This window comes from Pseudophryne corroboree, chromosome 1, assembly GCF_028390025.1.
Source record: "Pseudophryne corroboree isolate aPseCor3 chromosome 1, aPseCor3.hap2, whole genome shotgun sequence".
Taxonomy (NCBI): domain Eukaryota; kingdom Metazoa; phylum Chordata; class Amphibia; order Anura; family Myobatrachidae; genus Pseudophryne; species Pseudophryne corroboree.
This window is the reverse complement of record NC_086444.1, coordinates 740,740,365-740,754,574: the sequence shown is the minus strand read 5'-3', so window position 1 is coordinate 740,754,574 and position 14,210 is coordinate 740,740,365. Positions and strand designations below refer to the sequence as shown.

At 45.3% G+C, this 14,210-nt stretch overlaps 1 protein-coding gene across 1 annotated transcript in view; it reads left to right on the top strand.

The window, feature by feature from the left end:
* ANKLE1 (ankyrin repeat and LEM domain containing 1) overlaps positions 1–14,210 on the top strand; it is a 172,345-nt gene that overhangs the window by 74,430 nt on the left and 83,705 nt on the right. The window lies entirely within an intron of this gene.

The window sequence follows — 14,210 nt, the reverse complement described above, 5'->3', positions numbered from 1 at the left end:
TTGCGATCACTTCAGACTGTTCTGTTCCTGTTTTGACGTCACAAACACGCCCTACGTTTCGCCCAGCCACGCCTGCGTTTTTCCTGGCACACCTGCGTTTTTCCGACCACTCCCTGAAAACGGTCAGTTGCCACCCAGAAACGCCCACTTCATGTTAATCACTCTGCGGCCAGCAGTGCGACTGAAAAGCTTCACTAGACCTTGCGTAAAACTACATTGTTCGTTGTAATAGTACGACGCGAGTGCGCATTCCGCAGAGGTGCCGTTTTTTTGCCTCATCGCTGCACAGCGAACTAATGCAGCTAGCGATCAACTTGGAATGACCACCATTGGGTGCCCGCCTCTGTTCAGTAACTTTCTGCAGGTTCTCTGTTATGTGTTTCCTGTTCAGCTGTTACTGTTTCTTTTGCCAGCCGTTGCTGGCCCGTTTACGTTATGGTGTGCTGGTGTGTAAATCTCACCACACTTATTCTTATGTTCCTTCTCTCAAGCATGTCATTTGTCCTTCGGGCACTGTTTACCTATACTGCCTGTGGGAAGGGACATAGAGGGGAGGAGCCAGCACAGCCAGTTGAAGAAATGTAAAGTGCACTGGCTCCTTTGGACCCGTTTATACCCCATCGTACTAATGTGTCCCCAATATTCCTTATGGACTACGAGAAAAGGTTTTATTTACCGGTAGGTATTAAAATACAAAAATTTTCTGTATTTTACTTTCGTTCTGCTTCTTTCTTTATTTTTTTTCTTTCGGTTTCTTTCTTTCTTTATTTTTTCTTTCCTGTCTTTCTTTCTTTCTTTCTTTCTTTCTTTCTTTCTTTCTTTCTTTCTTTCTTTCTTTCTTTTTTTCTTTTTCTTTTTTTCTTTCTTTCTTTTTCTTTTTTTCTTTCTTTCTTTCTTTTTCTTTTTTTCTTTCTTTCTTTTTTTCTTTCTTTCTTTCTTTCTTTCTTTCTTTCTTTCTTTCTTTCTTTCTTTCTTTCTTTTTTTCTTTCTTTCTTTCTTTCTTTTTTTCTTTTTTTTTTTCTTTCTTTCTTTCTTTCTTTCTTTCTTTTTTTTTTCTTTCTTTCTTTCTTTCTTTTTTTCTTTTTTTTTTCCTTTCTTTCTTTCTTTCTTTCTTTCTTTCTTTCTTTCTTTCTTTCTTTCTTTCTTTCTTTCTTTCTTTCTTTTTCCCTTTTTTCTCTTTCTTTTTCCTTTCTTTCTTTCTTTTTCTTTCTTTCTTTTTCTTTCTTTCTTTCTTTCTTTCTCACTCTTTTCTTTCTTTCTTTCTTTCTTTCTTTCTTTCTTTCTTTCTTTCTTTTTTCTCTTTCTTTCTCACTCTTTTCTTTCTTTCTTTCTCTTTCTTTCTCACTCTTTTCTTTCTTTCTTTCTTTCTTTCTTTCTTTCTTTTTTCTCTTTCTTTTTTCTCTCTTTCTTTCTTTCTTTCTTTCTTTCTTTCTTTCTTTCTTTCTTTCTTTCTTTCTTTCTTTCTTTCTTTCTTTCTTTCTTTCTTTCTTCTTTCTCTATGTTGCCTATTCAGTCTTTCTTGCAACCTCTGGATCTCCCACCTGCCTGCTTGTTAATGATACTTCATAGGACTAGTTGTACTTCCCTTTTAAAGGTTGCCAAGAGAAGCGGTTACCCAGCTAGACTGTAATGTGGCTTCCCATCCCCAGTAAGTAAGCCAGTCACATCTCCCTTATCTATCTTCCCGATGCTGGCAGTCAACCCTTGCAGCGACAGGTAGCTGCTGCCTAGAAAAACAAGTCAGGTGCAGCATTCTCATTGGATACTATTACTCTACTTACATTCACATCAAAGCAAAAACCCATTACTGAATGGTTTTTAAACTAACAGTGAATATTAAAGACTGTAGGGATTATCTTTTGCTATGCAGGTTTGAGCAAACTAATAAACCTTATGCATAATCCACAGTTATAATCTCATTGTGATCTTTCATTTGAAAATTATATATAAATATTATTTAAACAGTTGTCTGACAGTAAATCTTTCATAAACTGTTGTGAGTGTATTAGTAGCAAATTCAACAATATTATTCCTAAAACACTTGTTGCACTTAAAAACAGTTACTTTGGTTCTAAATACTAAGTTTACCCAATTTCAAACAATATAGTTAGAAAGAATCTTGGGGGAGAAAAGTCTGTTGGCTTTAGCTCTGGCGCTAATAGTCTTTGTATGCAGCAGCTGTGTGAAATTATGCAATAGTCATAGGAGACGTCTTTAGTAAAAAGACTACCCACTGCTGGTTTCTCTGATCCACTGCGGCATCTGAAAAGGCAGCACCTGTTCATCTGTGTGAGCATCAGACCTCTCAGTAGCCACCAGGTTACTCAGGATGTCCAGTAAAATCACGCTGTCGGGGCCAGTGGAGCTGCATCCAAGGATGAAACCACTGGTTTTATAATGCTCTGGAAATGTGGCTGCAGTTCTCATGTTGTCTGAAACATTCCCGAAGCCGCCCTAAAATGCCAGCAGCATGTCAACCATGCTATGACTTATAAGCTACTACAAGTAACATCGCAAAAAAACAGGTCTGCCCATGCACAGTTAGGCTCCTGCACATGTGCTGTTCAGAAAACATAAGAGATTCCTGTAAATATCAAATGTATGTAAATCTCTGAATCAGGCCATCTTTTACTTAGCTATTCTTTACAAATAGCGGTATGTACTCATTTATTTTGATGTTCAGAATGTTGACTACCCATCACACTCCACGTAGACTTAGATGTCAACCATGGCACACTCAATTCACAACACTTTGGGGTATATTTACTAATATGGGAGTTCTATTTAAGATGGGATGTTGCTCATAGCAACCAATCAGATTCTGCTTCTAATTTATCTAGCTTCTTCTAGAAGTTGCTAGATAAATGAGAAGTAGAATCTGATTGGTTGCTATGGGCAACATCCCATCTTAAATAGAACTCCCATCTTAGTAAATTTAGCCCCTTATCTTCATTTGATCCCACAAATGAAGATGAAGTATCTACGCTCTTCTCCTCTGCCTACTCTACTACCTCTCCTCTTAATCCTATACCTTCACAAATAAGTAAAGCTCCGTCTCCTGTGCTCATCCCAACCTTAATTAAAATCTGTAATCTCTATCTACTGGTATCTTTCTATCCCTGTTAAAACATCCAGTGATTACTCCTATTCTGAAAAAAAACTTCTGACCCTAACATTCTCTCAAACTACAATCCCACTTCTCATCACCCAAGTCTCTCCAAGCTACTTGAGTGACTTGCTTACAGTCGCCTCACACAATTTCTTATCTCACACAACTTGTTGGACCCATTTCAGTCAGGCTTTTGTGCCCAACACTCCTTAGAGATAGCAAATAAGACTAAGGTAGTGAATGCTGTGGTCAATGCTAATTCTAAAGACCATTACTCACTTTTTGTTTCTTCTAGATGTCTCTGCTGCTTTTGACACTGTTGACTCTATTCTAATACATATTACAATACCTAGGTCTCCAGGGCACAGCCCTTTCTTGGTTTTCATCCTACCTATCTAATACAGTAGCTCTTTCAGTATCCATTTCTCTGAATCTACCTCCTCTTTGCTACCTCTGTCAGTTGGAGTCTAAGGGCGGGGACACGCCAAGAACGATTGTTCGATCATGAGACTATTTCCCTTCAACTTCCCCGGAGCGCCTAGGCTCACGATTTGGCAAAAACGGTGCGTTTGTGTCAAACGATTCCGACCCGACTCCGATCCGATCCGATGCATGTTGGTACACAGAACACCAGGCGACCGTCTTGCCGATTGGCCTGAAATTTAAATAATGGGCAGGACTAGCTGAGTGTGGCTGGAGAAGATGATGGCGGGTGGGTGTTTACCAGAAATGCCTCTCAAAGGACGCAGGTCACACGACAGTCGTACGATGCAAAAACACACGATCAGCACCCACTCTGAGATCGTATTGAGTAATCTTGACTGCTGCAGGTCTAGATCTCCAATTCGACATACGAGCAGCGAGCACGCGCATCGGATTAGTCTGCAAAACAGGTACGAATCAGCACTTTTTCCATTAGATTGCGTCGATATTGGGGCTTTTTACACTGTGTCGTCCTGGCGTGTACCCATACTTAGGGACTCTGCTTTTCTCAATCTATACCACATCTCTTGGAAAACGAATCCGCTCTGTTGGATTTCAGTATCATCTGTATGCAGATGATACTCAATTCTACTTATCCTCCTCAGATTTGTCACCATCTGTATTGGTCCGTGTCACTGAATGCCTTTCTCTGACGTCCTAAGTGGATGCTGGCACTCCGTAAGGACCATGGGGAATAGCGGCTCCGCAGGAGACTGGGCACAACTAAAGAAAGCTTTAGGACTACCTGGTATGCACTGGCTCCTCCCACTATGACCCTCCTCCAGACCTCAGTTAGAATCTTGTGCCCGGCTGAGCTGGATGCACACTAGGGGCTCTCCTGAGCTCCTAGAAAGAAAGTATATTTTAGGTTTTTTATTTTACAGTGAGATCTGCTGGCAACAGACTCACTGCAGCGATGGACTAAGGGGAGAAGAAGCGAACCTACCTAACTGGTGGTAGCTTGGGCTTCTTAGGCTACTGGACACCATTAGCTCCAGAGGGATCGACCACAGGATCCGACCTCGATGTTCGGTCCCGGAGCCGCGCCGCCAGCCCCCTTACAGAGCCAGAAGCAAGAAGTGTTCCGGAAAATCGGCAGCAGAAGACTTCTGTCTTCAACAAGGTAGCGCACAGCACTGCAGCTGTACGCCATTGCTCCTCATGCACACCTCACACTCCGGTCACTGATGGGTACAGGGCGCTGGGGGGGGGCACCCTGAGGGCAATATAATACACCTTGGCTAGCAAATCATCACAATATATAGTCCCAGGGCTATATATGTGATAAATTACCCCTGCCAGAATCCATGAAAAAAGCGGGAGAAAAGTCTGCCGAAAAAGGGGCGGGGCTATCTCCCTCAGCACACTGGCGCCATTTTTTCTTCACAGTGCAGCTGGAAGACAGCTCCCCAGGCTCTCCCCTGTAGTTTTCAGGCTCAAAGGGGGGCACTAAATTTAGGCGCAATATGTGTATACAAGCAGCTATTGGGGGGAAAATCACTCAGTTATAGTGTTAATCCCTGCATTATATAGCGCTCTGGTGTGTGCTGGCATACTCTCTCTCTCTGTCTCCCCAAAGGACTTTGTGGGGTCCTGTCCTCAGTCAGAGCATTCCCTGTGTGTGTGCGGTGTGTCGGTACGGCTTTGTCGACATGTTGGATGAGAGAGGTTACGTGGAGGCGGAGCAGAGGCCGATAAATGGGATGTCGCCCCCTGTGGGGCCGACACCAGAGTGGATGGATAGGTGGAAGGTATTAACCGACAATGTCAACTTCTTACATAAAAGGCTGGATGACGTAACAGCTGTGGGACAGCCGGCTTCTCAGCCCGCGCCTGCCCAGGCGTCTCAAAGGCCATCAGGGGCTCAAAAAAACGCCCGTTACCTCAGATGGCAGACACAGATGTCGGCACGGAGTCTGACTCCAGTGTCGACGAGGTTGAGACATATACACAATCCACTAGGAACATCCGTTGCATGATCTCGGCAATGAAAAATGTGTTACACATTTCTGACATGAACCCAAGTACCACATAAAAGGGGTTTTATGTTTGGGGAGAAAAAGCAGCCAGTGTTTTGTTCCCCCATCAGATGAGTGAATGAAGTGTGTAAAGAGCGTGGGTTCCCCCGATAAGAAAATGGTTATTTCTGAAAAGTTACTGCTGGCGTACCCTTTCCCGCCAGAGGATAGGTCACGTTGGGAGATATCCCCTAGGGTGGATAAGGCGCTCACACGTTTGTCAAAAAGGGTGGCACTGCCGTCTTGGGATACGGCCACTTTGAAGGAGCCTGCTGATAAAAAGCAGGAGACTATCCTGAAGTCTGTATATACACACTCAGGTACTATACTGAGACCTGCATTTGCCTCAGCATAAATAGTGCTGCTGCAGCATGGTCTGATACCCTGTCAGATAATATTGATACCCTAGACAGGGATAATATTTTGCTAACATAGAGCATATTAAAGACGTCGTCTTATATATGAAGGATGCACAGAGGGATATATGCCGGCTGGCATCCAGAATGAATGCAATGTCCATTCTGCCAGGAGGGTATTAGAGACCCGGCAGTGGACAGGTGATGCTGCCTTTAAAAGGCACATGGAGATTCTGCCTTATAAGGGTGAGGAATTGTTTGGGGATGGTCTCTGGGACTTCGTATCCACAGCAACAGCTGGGAAGAAAAATATTTACCTCAGGTTTCCTCACAGCCTAAGAAAGCACCGTATTTTCAGGTACAGTCCTTTCGGTTTCAGAAAAGCAAGCGGGTCAAAGGCGCTTCCTTTCTGCACAGAGACAAGGGAAGAAGGAAAAAGCTGCACCAGACAGCCAGTTCCCAGGATCAAAAATCTTCCCCCGCTTCCTCTGAGTCCACCGCATGATGCTGGGGCTCCACAGGTGGAGACAGGTGCGGTGGGGGCGCGTCTCGAGAACTTCAGGGACCAGTGGGCTTGCCCACAGGTGGATCCCTAGGTTCTGCAAGTATTATCACAGGGATACAGGCTGGAGTTCGAGGCGACTCCCCCTCGCCGTTACCTCACATCAGCCTTGCCTGCTGCCCTCGGAGAAAGGGAGGTAGTACTGGCGGCAAGTCACAAGCTGTACTTCCAGCAGGTGAAATCAAGGTACCCCTCCTTCAACAAGGCCGGGGTTACTATTCCAAAATGTTGTGATACCGAAACCAGACGGTTCGGTGAGACCCATTCTAAAATTGAAATCCTTGAACACTTATATACGAAGGTTCAAGTTCAAAATGGAATCGCTCAGGGCGATTATTGCAAGCCTGGAGAATTTCATGGTATCACTGGACATCAAGGATGCTTACCTGCATGTCCCTATTTACCCTCTTCACCAGGAGTACCTCAAACTTGTGGTACAGAATGGTCATTACCAATTCCAGACGTTGCCGTTGGTCTGTCCCCGGCACCGAGGGTATTTACCAAGGTAATGAACGAAATAATTATCCCGTGCTTGGACGATCTCCTTATAAAGGCGAGGTCCAGGGAGCAGTTGTTCATCGGAGTAGCACTATCTCGGGAAGTGCTACAACAGCACGGCTGGATTCTGAATATTCCAAAGTCGCAGCTGGTTCCTACGACGCGTCTACTGTTCCTGGGTATGGTTCTGGACACAGAACAGGATAAAAAGGGTTTCTCCCGGAGGAGAAGTCCTAGGAGTTGTCGTCTCTAGACAGAGACCTCCTAATACAAATACAGGTGTCGGTGCATCAATGCACGCGAGCCCTGGGAAAGATGGTAGCTTCTTACGAAGAAATTCCATTCGCCAGGTCCCATGCAAGGATCTTCCAGTGGGATCTGTTGGACAAGTGGTCCGGGTCGCATCTTCAGATGCATCGGCGGATAACCCTGTCTCCAAGGGCCAGGGTGTCGCTGTTGTGGTGGCTGCAGAGTGCTCATCTTCTAGGGGGCGCAGATTCGGCATACAGGACTGGGTCCTGGTGACCACGGATGCCAGCCTTCGAGGCTGGGGGGCAGTCACACAGGGAAGAAACTTCCAAGGACTATGGAAAAGTCAGGAGACTTCCCTACACAAAACCCCTGCTTCAACACCGGCCGGTGCTGATCTAGTCAGACAACATCACGGCGGTCGCTCATGTAAACCGACAGGGCGGCACAAGAAGCAGGATGGCGATTGCAGAAGCCGCAAGGATTCTCCGATGGGCGGAAAATCATGTGTTAGCACTGTCAGCAGTGTTCATTCCCGGAGTGGACAACTGGGAAGCAGACTTTCTCAGCAGACACGACCTCCACCCGGGAGAGTGGGGACTTCATCCAGAAGTCTTCCAAATGATTGTACACCGTTGGGAAAGGCCACAGGTGGACATGATGGCGTCCCGCCTCAACAAAAAGCTACAAAGATATTGCGCCAGGTCAAGGGACCCTCAGGCGATAGCTGTGGACGCTCTGGTAACACCGTGGGTGTACCAGTCGGTGTATGTGTTCCCTTCTCTGCCTCTCTTACCCAGGGTAATGAGAATAATAAGAAGGAGAGGAGTAAGAACTATACTCATTGTTCCGGATTGGCCAAGAAGAGCTTGGTACCCAGAACTCCAAGAAATGATCTCAGAGGACCCATGGCCTCTGCCGCTCAGACAGGACCTGCTGCAGCAGGGGGCCTGTCTGTTCCAAGACGTACCGCGGCTGCGTTTGACGGCATGGCGGTTGAACGCCGGATCCTGAAGGAAAAGGGCATTCCGGAGGAAGTTATCCCTACGCTAATTAAAGCTAGGAAAGAAGTGAACGCAAACCATTATCACCGCATATGGCGGAAATATGTTGCGTGCTGTGAGGCCAGGAAGGCCCCAAAGGAGGAATTTCAGCTATGTCGATTTCTGCACTTCCTACAGTCAGGGTGACTATGGGCCTAAAATTGGGTTCCATTAAGGTCCAGATTTCGGCTCTATCGATTTTCTTCCAAAATAGAACTGGCTTCACTGCCTGAAGTTCAGACTTTTGTTAAGGGAGTGCTGCATAGTCAGCCCCCGTTTGTGCCTCCAGTGGCACCGTGGGATCTCAACGTGGTGTTGGATTTCCTGAAGTCGCATTGGGTTGAGCCACTTAAATCCGTGGAGCTACAATACCTCACGTGGAAAGTGGTCATGCTGTTGGCCTTGGCGTCGGCCAGGCGTGTATCAGAATTGGCGGCTTTGTCATGCAAAAGCCCTTATCTGATTTTTTATATGGATAAGGTGGAATTGAGGACTCGTTCCCAATTCCTTCCTAAGGTGGTATCAGTTTTTCATGTGAACCAACCTATTGTGGTGCCTGCGGCTACTTGGGACTTGGAGGATTCCAAGTTACTGGACGTAGTCAGGGCCCTGAAAAGTATATGTTTCCAGGACGGCTGGAGTCAGGAAAACTGACTCGCTATTTATCCTGTATGCACCCAACAAGCTGGGTGCTCCTGCTTCTCAGCAGACTATTGCTCGCTGGATCTGTAGCACGATTCAACTTGCACATTCTGCGGCTGGACTGCCGCACCCTAAATCTGTACAAGCCCATTCCACGAGGAAAGTGGGCTCTTCTTGGGCGGCTGCCCGAGGGGTCTCGGCTTTACAAATTTGCCGAGCTGTTACTTGGTCGGGTTCAAACATTTTTGCAAGAGTCTACAAGTTTGATACCCTGGCTGAGGAGGACCTAGAGTTTGCTCATTCGGTGCTGCAGAGTCATCCGCACTCTCCCGCCCGTTTAGGAGCTTTGGTATAATCCCCATGGTCCTTACGGAGTCCCAGCATCCACTTAGGACGTCAGAGAAAATAAGATTTTACTCAACGGTAAATCTATTTCTCGTAGTCCGTAGTGGATGCTGGGCGCCCATCCCAAGTGCGGATTGTCTGCAATACTTGTTTATAGTTATTGCCTAACTAAAGGGTTATTGTTGAGCCATCCGTTGAGAGGCTCGGTTATATTTCATACTGTTAACTGGGTATAGTATCACGAGTTATACGGTGTGATTGGTGTGGCTGGTATGAGTCTTACCCGGGATTCAAAATCCTTCCTTATTGTGTCAGCTTTTCCGGGCACAGTATCCTAACTGAGGTCTGGAGGAGGGTCATAGTGGGAGGAGCCAGTGCACACCAGGTAGTCCTAAAGCTTTCTTTAGTTGTGCCCAGTCTCCTGCGGAGCCGCTATTCCCCATGGTCCTTACGGAGTCCCAACATCCACTACGGACTACGAGAAATAGATTTACCGGTGAGTAAAATCTTATTTTCTGCCGTTTCATCCCGTCACTTCAATCTTAATATTTACAAAACAGAATTAATTATATTTCCACCGACTTATAAAAATTTCCAACCTTATATCTCTATCACTGTTGATAACTCAATAATCAACCCTACCCCACAAGCTCGTTGCCTAGGTGTCATCTTTGACTCTGAACTGTCCTTTGTTCCCCACATTCAATCTGTCTCAAGATCATGTTACATACATCTAAGAAACATATCTAAAATACGACAGTTCCTTACACAAGACACTGCCAAAAATGTATACATGCTCTCATTGTCTCCCACTTCGGTTACACAGCCCAACACGTGTTTTGGTGCCCAGTATTTTTGAGCTGATTTTATGTATATTTGGTGTGCTGATTTCAACTATAACCTAAATTTTCGCCTCTCGGCTCTAATTTTTGAGTTATAAACATCGTCTGATTTGTGTTACCCTGTTTCATATTAGGCCTATGATTCGGGATCAGTACTAAATCCCACTGGACGGGATCCCGGCGGTCGAAATACCGACGCCGGAATCCCAACCACACAATCCCGACAGGGGTGGCGAGCGGAACGCAGACCCTTGCGGGCTCGCTTCGCTCGCCACGCTCGGCACACTATATTATATTCTCCCTCTATGGGTGTCGTGGACACCCACAGAGGGAGAATATGTCGGGATTCCGGCATCGGTATTTCGACCGCCGGGATTCCGTCCGGCGGGATCTTGACCGCATCCCTATGATTCATATTATAAAACACAAAATGTTAAAAAAACAAATACAGGTTGAACACGATGGGCATTTTGCCTCTTTTCAACCTCAATTACTATGTTACTACTGTATGTTAAACTTGGTATAAAAATATTTTCTATAATATTTTAGTGCCATCAATAAAACATACTAACATTACAGTAACACTAAACTTTTTCTTCAAATTAATAAAATGAAACCATAAATGAAAAGACAATTAGTTTAGGAAGCTTCTTTTGTGGGACATTCTTGAATGGACAGTCTCTTTGTATGTTACAGCTGTAATCTGCCATCATATGTATATCCCATCTCCCCCCATCCCCATCTAATGTCATGATCTAATGTCCTGGTGAAATATTCCACCTTGCTCTTCGCTCATATTACCCAAATTTTCTGGGAAATGGTCCAAGTGGCTGTGTAAGTAATGAACTTTTATGCTCATATTCCAGGCCTGGCCAACCTGTGGCTCTCCAGCTGTTGTAAAACTACAAGGCCCATCATGCCATGCCACTGTTTTGCTATTAGGGAATGTTAAAACTGTGGCAGGGCATGCTGGGATGTGTAGTCTCACAACATCTGGAGAGCCACAGGTTGGCCAGGCCAGTCATATTCCATCCAAGGTCTCTGAAATTAAAGAGCATGTTGTTTACTAACTCAGCATAGTTTTGAGCTTTGTGGTTGCCCAGAAAAACAGTTTTTGTATTTAGAATTACCACACCCAATATAACCAAATTCATACTATCGTTCCAAGTACCAAACAAAATTTATTTATTTTTTATTGGGCAGTGTTATTGCAATAGTTTCCTTACTGGTCTTCCCACCACTTACTGGTCTCATCATTATAATCCATTTTGAATGCAGCTGTGAGGCTGATCTTCCTCGTTAGAGGTTTATTGTCTGCAGATCCACTCTGTCAGTCCCTCCATTGGTTACCGGTATTTTACCTTATTCAAAATAAATACTTTTACATACAAGACTATTAACCAAACTGCATCAACATAATTTACATTTCTTCACTCATCTCAAAATATCTCCCTACCCGACCCCTCTAATCTGCATAAGATCTGTCTCTCATCCTGTAATTTTGAGTGGGAGTGAGTGATGAGTGTCATCACTCACTCCCACTTAAAAATTACAGGATGTAAAACTATTTATTAAAAACATGTACTGTACAGTAACTCCTAGATCTAGATACATATATCTATGCACGGAGTGTAAAACACTAATGCTCATTTTATGTAGATATGATACACTTACTAAGTTGATGGACAAACAAATTAGGTTATACAGCAGTAAAAAAAAACGACTTACAGTATTAAAGAAGGTTCATTTATCTCCAGACTCACTTATTATTAAGTCTTATTAGATAATTATGTACCATCTATAATAAGAATTTACTTACCGATAATTCTATTTCTCATAGTCCGTAGTGGATGCTGGGACTCCGTAAGGACCATGGGGAATAGCGGCTCCGCAGGAGACTGGGCACAAAAGTAAAAGCTTGAACTAGCTGGTGTGCACTGGCTCCTCCCCCTATGACCCTCCTCCAAGCCTCAGTTAGGATACTGTGCCCGGACGAGCGTACATAATAAGGAAGGATATTGAATCCCGGGTAAGACTCATACCAGCCACACCAATCACACCGTACAACCTGTGATCTGAACCCAGTTAACAGTATGATAAACGAAGGAGCCTCTGAAAAGATGGCTCACAACAATAATAACCCGAATTTTGTAACAATAACTATATACAAGTATTGCAGACAATCCGCACTTGGGATGGGCGCCCAGCATCCACTACGGACTATGAGAAATAGAATTATCGGTAAGTAAATTCTTATTTTCTCTAACGTCCTAAGTGGATGCTGGGACTCCGTAAGGACCATGGGGATTATACCAAAGCTCCCAAACGGGCGGGAGAGTGCGGATGACTCTGCAGCACCGAATGAGAGAACTCCAGGTCCTCCTCAGCCAGGGTATCAAATTTGTAGAATTTAGCAAACGTGTTTGCCCCTGACCAAGTAGCTGCTCGGCAAAGTTGTAAAGCCGAGACCCCTCGGGCAGCCGCCCAAGATGAGCCCACCTTCCTTGTGGAATGGGCTTTTACAGATTTTGGCTGTGGCAGGCCTGCCACAGAATGTGCAAGCTGAATTGTACTACAAATCCAACGAGCAATCGTCTGCTTAGAAGCAGGAGCACCCAGCTTGTTGGGTGCATACAGAATAAACAGCGAGTCAGATTTCCTGACTCCAGCCGTCCTGGAAATATATATTTTCAGGGCCCTGACTACGTCCAGTAACTTGGAGTCCTCCAAGTCCCTAGTAGCCGCAGGCACCACAATAGGCTGGTTCACGTGAAACGCTGAAACCACCTTTGGGAGAAATTGAGGACGAGTCCTCAATTCTGCCCTATCCGTGTGAAAAATCAGGTAAGGGCTTTTATAAGATAAAGCCGCCAATTCTGAGACACGCCTGGCTGAAGCCAGGGCTAACAGCATTACCACCTTCTATGTGAGATATTTTAATTCCACAGTGGTGAGTGGTTCAAACCAATGTGATTTTAGGAACCCCAAAACCACATTGAGATCCCAAGGTGCCACCGGGGGCACAAAAGGAGGCTGTATATGCAGTACCCCTTTGACAAACGTCTGGACTTCAGGCACTGAAGCCAGTTCTTTTTGGAAGAAAATCGACAGGGCCGAAATTTGAACCTTAATGGACCCTAATTTTAGGCCCATAGACAGTCCTGTTTGCAGGAAATGTAGGAAGCGACCCAGTTGAAATTCCTCTGTAGGGGCCTCTTTGGCCTCACACCACGCAACATATTTTCGCCAAATGCGGTGATAATGTTTCGCGGTTACATCCTTCCTGGCCTTTATCAGGGTAGGGATGACTTCTTCTGGAATGCCTTTTTCCTTCAGGATCCGGCGTTCAACCGCCATGCCGTCTAACGCAGCCGCGGTAAGTCTTGGAACAGACAAGGTCCCTGCTGGAGCAGGTCCTTTCTTAGAGGTAGAGGCCACGGGTCCTCCGTGAGCATCTCTTGAAGTTCCGGGTACCAAGTCCTTCTTGGCCAATCCGGAACCACGAGTATAGTTCTTACTCCTCTCCTTTTTATGATTCTCAGTACTTTTGGTATGAGAGGCAGAGGAGGGAACACATACACTGACTGGTACACCCATGGTGTTACCAGAGCGTCCACCGCTATTGCCTGAGGGTCCCTTGACCTGGCGCAATATCTGTCTAGTTTTTTGTTGAGACGGGACGCCATCATGTCCACCTTTGGTTTTTCCCAACGGTTTACCATCTCTTGGAAGACTTCTGGATGAAGTCCCCACTCCCCCGGGTGAAGGTCGTGTCTGCTGAGGAAGTCCGCTTCCCAGTTGTCCACTCCCGGAATGAACACTGCTGACAGTGCTATCACATGATTCTCCGCCCAGCGAAGAATCCTTGCAGCTTCTGCCATCGCCCTCCTGCTTCTCGTGCCGCCCTGTCTGTTTACGTGGGCGACTGACGTGATGTTGTCCGATTGGATCAATACCGCCTGACCCTGAAGCAGGGGTTTTGCTTGACTTAGGGCATTGTAAATGGCCCTTAGTTCCAGAATGTTTATATGAAGAGATGTTTCCATGCTTGACCACAAGCCCT